This window comes from Galeopterus variegatus, unplaced genomic scaffold (genome assembly GCF_000696425.1).
Source record: "Galeopterus variegatus unplaced genomic scaffold, G_variegatus-3.0.2 Scaffold4520, whole genome shotgun sequence".
Lineage (NCBI taxonomy): Eukaryota > Metazoa > Chordata > Mammalia > Dermoptera > Cynocephalidae > Galeopterus > Galeopterus variegatus.
Genome location: NW_007730631.1, coordinates 17828 through 24630, shown reverse-complemented (window position 1 = coordinate 24630; position 6803 = coordinate 17828). Strand labels below are relative to the sequence as shown.

The window sequence follows — 6803 nt, the reverse complement described above, 5'->3', positions numbered from 1 at the left end:
CTGTTCGGTGTCCATAGTGCTTAGTAGTTTTGGACAAATGGAACTCACTTATTCATTGCTCATGCTGTTTATCATATGTCTTCTCCATGAGGACAGGGGTTTTGTCTCTTAATTTCGCTGCTGGATCCTAGTGCCTGGCACACAGCAGGCACTCAATAAATGTTCATGTTTGAATTAACACTCGAGTCTGTTTTTATGTTTAAAATAACCTCTTGATTCCACTTCCTTTCCCTCGTACTGGCGACTGTCCCATTCATGCGTTCTGTCATCCACCCATTTGTACATTGAACAGTGTTTATTGAGCACCTACTGTATGCCAGGTAGATGTAGTGTGGACTGAGGTGGATCCTGCTCCTGTCCTCATGGGGCTCAAGCTCCATGGGGGAGACAGAGAGGTGAGTAGGTGGTTGCAAGTGGGTTGGTCCTGGGACCTACTGTATGCCAGGTAGATGTAGTGTGGACTGAGGTGGATCCTGCTCCTGTCCTCATGGGTCTCAAGCTCCATGGGGGAGACAGAGAGGTGAGTAGGTGGTTGCAAGTGGGTTGGTCCTGGGCGTGAGGGGGAATCCACAGGGCACTGTGGGGGGTCCAGGGCGGCATCTTAACCCACCTGGGGGTCAGAGGAGGCATCCTGGAGAGAGGGTCTCAAGGGCAGCACTCCAGGCAGAGGGCACAGTCCAGGCAAAGACCCCGTGGTGGGAAGAAGCCTGAAGCCTCCGAGGGATGGTGCTGAGCCAGTGTGGTCACGCTGGGAACAGGACTTGGGTCCCCGCAGCCTGGAGGGCGGGGACACACCGCTTATATGTCGGAACCCAGAAAGTGCCGCGATGAGCAGGCAGTGCCACCAGGGGGCGCCGTCGGACAGCGGTTCCGGTCTCTCCTTTGCCCTGGGTTGGGGCGGGAGGATCCCTATTTCACCTTCTGTTCCTAAGAGTGCCCAGAGGGGCAGGGACCCCGCAAGAATGCCCAGTTCCAGACCATGCCAACAGCCTCCTACTCCCCAGTTACGACTTCAGCCTCTGTAAATAACAACTGCCATATGAATATCCCCACACTTCGTAGGTCACCACGGACCGCTTTGCTCCACTTTGCAGAAGGGGAAACTGAGGCACGGAGAGGTGGAGTCACTTTCCAAGATCACACAGTGAGACTCTAGGGCCGGGACTAGGGTGGGCCACAGAGGCACCTAAGGAACAAACTGAGGCGGAGCTCAGCCTCGGGGTGCTGCAGGCGCAGGGTCTTTGGGAGTATTTTAGTCTAACGCTGTTTTTTCCAGCCCAGGACTGGAGCCCAGAGAGGACAGACGCCTGCCTGAGGTCACACAGCAAGTCCTACTCTGCCCTCCTCTCCCCGCCCAACACATACGCTGTGTCTCCTCCCAGCCCGAGGCTCACAAATGCCATCCCTGAGTGCCCCTGGGCGGGGACCTTTTATTTTTAACCTGTTCAGTGGCCTTATTATAGCCCTGGGAGGCGGCCACGGTTTCTAATTTCCAGAGGAAGCAAAAACACTTTTCTCTTCCCAAGAAACAGAGCTGCCTGAGACCTATCAGGGGAGCCCAGCCCAATCACCCCTTTTCCCTGCGGCTCCCCTGGGGTCCCAAAGACCCCTCGCCAGGCTCTGTGCCAGGTCCCACCCTGCAAATCCCTGTCCCCTTTCTGCTTGGTGCCTGGGCTCTGGACGCAGCAGGCTGGGGTGGCACGGTGTGCCTGGTCCTTCCCTTCACTCGCTGCTGTGTGGCCTCAGCCTGTTGACATCCCTCTCTGGGCCTCAGAGCTCCCATCAGTCAGACGGGGCCGTGACACGCTCTGGCTCCCATCCGCTGACTGCAAGCCTTTGGTTCCCTGTTTACCGTCTTCATGGTCTTTGCTGGCAACCCGAGTTCTTATTTACCCCATTTCCTTTCTTCTACTTGAGTCATTAAATATTTTTCTTTAAATAGGCTTTAAAAATCAATTCTTAGAAACAAACCGAAAAAAATAAAAATCAACTTTTTTTTGGAATTAGATCGTGGTGATGGTTGTATAACCTTGAGAATAAAAGCCACTGATCTGTACAACTGAAAATAGTAAATTTTATGGTATGCAAATTATACCTCTATTTAAAAAATGTAAAAAAGAATCCATTCATTTTTGTTTTCAAGCTTTGATCATCTTCAGAACTAATATCTGCAAATGCGTGTGCAGACAGCAGGTGCTCTATAGCTGCACTAGCTCTGTTGAGCACTTACTGTATGCCAGGACGTCTTCATGGATACACACGTTTAATCCTTCACGCAAGGCCAGTGGGTAGGTGCTACTGTGAGCCCCATTTGACAGATGAGGAAACTGAGGCAGGGGAAGAGAAGTGACTTCCCCCAGGTCACACGGCAGGGTCTTCACCACCACCTCACAGGTTCTCTGAATGAGGAAACTGGGCTAAGTCACAAGATTGATTGCAGGCTGGTGACTCCAGCACTGAATCCATACTCCCTGATATGTTATATTCCATTTTATTAAATTTTTATAAGAACCAGCTTTTGGCTTTATTGATTTTTCTCTATCATTTGTCCGTTTTATTTCATCGATCTCCACTCGTACCTTTCTTCTTTCCTTGCTTCTACTTACTGTGGGTTTAATTTGCGCTTATTTTTCTAGGTTCCTAAGGTGGAACTCTTCTCTGAATGAGATGCGTGAGCTCGTTTATTCACTCAACAAACACTGAATGAGTGGCTGCAGGTGTCAGGCCCTCTTCTAGGAGCTGGGGACACAGCAGGGAGTGGTTTGTGGAAGGGGGTAGCACCATGAACAAAGAAGCAGAGATTTTTTCCTTTTTTGGCAGCTGGTCTGTACGGGGACCCAAACGTTGACCTTGGTGTTATGAGCACCACGCTCTACTGAGGGAGCCAACCAGCCCGCCTGGAAGCAGATATTTAAAAAAGGTAATGACAGGAGTTATTAGGGTTAAGAAGGACATGCACAGGGAAGATGTGGAGGGGAATGGCTGGGGCTGTGCTTTAGAACACCCGGGAGGGCCACGCGGAGGAGGTGGCATTTGACCAATGCTAGATAGGCTTTAATAGAGGGCACTGGGGCATAGGGCGGGGGAGGGGTTGCACTGGGGGATCTCAAATGCTTGGTTCAATGCTGAGGTTCAAGGTTTTGTCTACAACTTACGAGGGACACAGGCGTGGGGACGAGTTTGGGGGACATCCGTCCCTCCCGCACGAGGACCGATGCTGCCCACATTTGGGCCGGGTCTTGCTAACACGTTTTGGTAACCACGGGGGTCAAATCGCCCTCTTGTTTTCCCAGTCCTGACTGAATCTCCCTGAAGGAATCCACACCCCCACCCAATCGTTCTCTTGGGACACGGATTAAATGTCCTGTGCCCAACCCCGAGAGCCAGAGGGCCCGGGGCTGGCCATCTCATCTCACCTTTTTGGTCTGTGACGTGACTCCAAGCAATGCTATCTTTAACCCTGGGCCGGGACACTCCCTCCCAGTAAATGCTGCTCAGATAACAGCCCTGGAATCCGGGGGTGGGGTGGGGTGCCGGGGGCGGCCCCAGGCCTGGCAAAGTCATCAGGGCCCGCCTGTGTCCCTGCTGCTGTCCTGAGTCGTCAGAGGAGGACGTAGTTCGCAGAAGCGAGAGGAATTCATTCATTCACTCACTCACAAAGAACACATTTCTGGAGCACCTACCATAGGTCAGGACGACACAGCAGTGACCGAGACCCTCACAGGGCATGAGAGGGTCTGAGAAAGGCACTAGCGAACTAGACAAGCAACCGTGCAGGACTCCAGGCCCCGATCTCAGTTCTGTGGACAGATTGATGGCAGGGTGGCACTAGTGGGGGACAGCGGCTCCCACTTAGCTGGGGGTGGACTGTGTGAATCTTGACACCCTCAGACTTGGTTAGAGCCTTGACCCCAACGCTCCTTAGCTGGGTCAGCTTGGGTAAACCCCTTGTCAGCTCTCAACCTCAGTCTGCTCATCAATAAATGACATGGGTCATCCTCCTGGCTGTGGGGCCCTGGGGAAGCTACTCGACCTCTTTGAGCTTGTTTTCTCTTCACTGATAAATTGCAGATGTTAATTTTACTATTGTAGACTTTGGGGGCATTTATTCCCCCACTTTATGGCAACCCCAATTTCACTTGGACCTCAGCTGGTCTCGGGTGGTGGGCTCCTCCCTGCAACCCCACTGCTCAAACGTAACCCAGGGTCACCCAATCAGCACATTCCACTCCTGGGCTACTATGACTGGCCCAGGGATGGGCATGAACCAGGCCAGTCCAATCAGAGTGAACTTCAGGATTTTGGCTGGCAGGGAGGACGCCCTTCTTTCCTGCTGGATGTGGACAGGGGACGCGTACGTAGCCTCTGATTCTTCTGGCTGACATCGTGGGAGCCCACCCCCCACCCACCCCATGCCCCAGGTACCAATCTGAGGGGAGCTTATCAGGCAGGTCATTGGTAACAGTTCTGATCTGCTGGATCAACCCTCACCTGAAACTTGCCAGAACTTTAAGACGAACTTCACTAGAAAGAATGAGGCTGAAGCCAGAATTCTTGGGCCTGAGCTTTTAAAGAAAGCATTTAGCCCAGATAATTTTTTGTGAGCAATTTGCTTGGGGTCAGGGGTCAGTGATTCTGACAGACCCATAAGGAAAAAGGATGCTCAGGACGCCGAGGCAGGACAGCCATCTGCCCCACAGACGGGAGGACTTTGGCAAAAGCAACACCAGAAAGCAGGGAAAGGGAACCCCGGTGTGCGCGGTCGGAGATGCGCTCCTATTTCATATTTCTCCAAACACCCCTCGCATGGAGGGTCGGCATAAGGTGTGGGTCCAGAGCCCTGGTTCCAATCTCAGCTCTTTATTAAGGCAAGTGTCTTAATGTCTCCGAATAGCCGTAAGTCCCCCCACCTGTCAAACAGGAATAACAACACCTACTATGGAGGGCTGCTGTGTAAATGAGGCGGCATATTTATGCACCTAGAACAGTGCCCAGCACACAGTAAGGGCTTAATAAGTGCTCGTTAGTATTATGTGCCTCCTAAGAGACTGCTTTGAGAGCGTCCACGGAGTAAAATCCACACCTTCACTGCACACAGATATAGTCACATCACAGCCCAACAGGCATTACCTGCCAAGAGCTGTCCAGCCCCAGACGAATAGCAGACAAACACCTCTCCAACCCCATGCACCACCGGAAGCGGAACGTCCCCTCAGTGTGGGCTCCCCCCCATGGTGACAGGCAGACACTCTGTCGGTTCCATCCACGGGGCTCGCGGGAAGCAAGGCTCAGTTTGACAAAAAAGACACACAACCCCTCCCCCTCCCTGCTCCGACTTTCTTAGGCTCTGGCCCTCCTGTTACCTGGACCCTTCTAAGCCTTAAAGGAGGATCAAACCACCCTTTTTTCCCCCGAGGCAGCCCTACTCCAAAGCAGGGGTCTGGGCAAAGTGGTTTCCCTCTTCTCTGCACATACATGACTTCCCTCCCCGCATCCCCAATCTCCCCATACCAAGGAACCATCAGGCGACTCTTCAAATACCTTTTCTTTAATGACTTTAAATATCAGCACTAAGACTCACAATGGAAATGGTCTCACTTCTCTGTTCTGTGCTTTGGAAGGGACAGGAATTATGCTTCCGACCTTGACCAAGTTCAAACCTTGTCTTGTAAATAAATAATTTCCTAATTAACACTGCAAATTCAAACGAGAGCTAGCTTCCTTCAAGGGGCAGGACATCCAGGTCCCCACTGTCACCTCTCGGGGGCCCGTCTGTGGCTGCCACATGAGGTGGCTGCGGGGAGAGAGAGAAGCTCCTTTCCTGGACTCGACCTTCCTGCTGAGCTGTTGGGGCAGCTGGTTCCCTTCTGCTTTCAACACACCAAGAACCTGCTCCTGTCTGCCAGGGCCTAGGTGGCCTCACTCCTGAGACAAATCTTGCTGGGGCAGATCCTCTAGCACCGACACCCTGAGTAATGGGAAAACAAGATTTTGTGCAAACCTTAATCAGCAACTTGGGCTTGACATCCACGGTGTCTTAGTGGATTTTCTGAGTTCGTGCCACCTGCGGGCTTTTCTCTGGAAGACCTGGATTCAGGTCCTCAGAGCAGCTGAAAAAATGGCTAGGGCCACTCAGGGATATGTCCGCCACAAAATAGGAGACGGTATGTGATTTGCGAGGCTGAATTGGCCTGAAGTTTTGACTTGGAAACTGTGACAACCCAAATCCCAACCAACCATGCTAGTTCTTCCTGGGTGGCACGGTGGTGTCAAGCTTTATCACTCCTGTGGCACTTGACCTGTTCCTTGCTGGGAAAAACAGTTGTCTTTCTAAAAGAGAATGGGAAGTTGGGGGGCCTGTAAAAGGCCAAAGAGCAAAGTTTTACAAAAATGTACATCACGAACGTTTTAGGGACCAATCCCGAGGGCGTTTACCTTGCTTGCCAGATTCTTCACACAACGAAGCTCACTCCCTGACAGTCTCGGGCACCTCAGACACCCCGAAATGCTCACTGCATGAAATTAACTTACAGAGTCTGACAAGCAAATTTCCTTAAAAAAGAAAAACAAAAAAAACCCCAAAAACTGGCAGCAAAATGTCAGAACCTCTGTGCAGAGCTTGTAACCTGCCCACTTATGAAATAAACAGAACATCAAACCAACTGAAAGCTAAGTAAGTGGCAGGCTGCCCTGGGCACAGCCCTGCCCACGTGCATGCCCATGACTGTGGTGTGCTGGAAGAAATGAGAGGTGTTCTTGCTTCTTGACTTTTGAACTTGCAACCTTGGGAGCCCCCCGTCCTA

At 51.8% G+C, this 6803-nt stretch overlaps 1 protein-coding gene across 2 annotated transcripts in view; it reads right to left on the bottom strand.

Annotated features, from left to right (window-relative positions):
• Nucleotides 1-6602: 6602 nt before the first annotated feature.
• The window catches only part of FEM1A (fem-1 homolog a (C. elegans)), a 2558-nt gene continuing 2357 nt past the window's right edge, over nt 6603-6803 (bottom strand). Inside the window, exon 2 of one of the 2 annotated variants that reach the window (XM_008587736.1) lies at nt 6603-6783. The gene's annotated coding sequence lies outside the window, so the exon portion shown is untranslated. Of the gene's footprint in view, nt 6801-6803 lie in introns of both variants that reach the window. The other variant, XM_008587735.1, reaches the window with a different exon arrangement.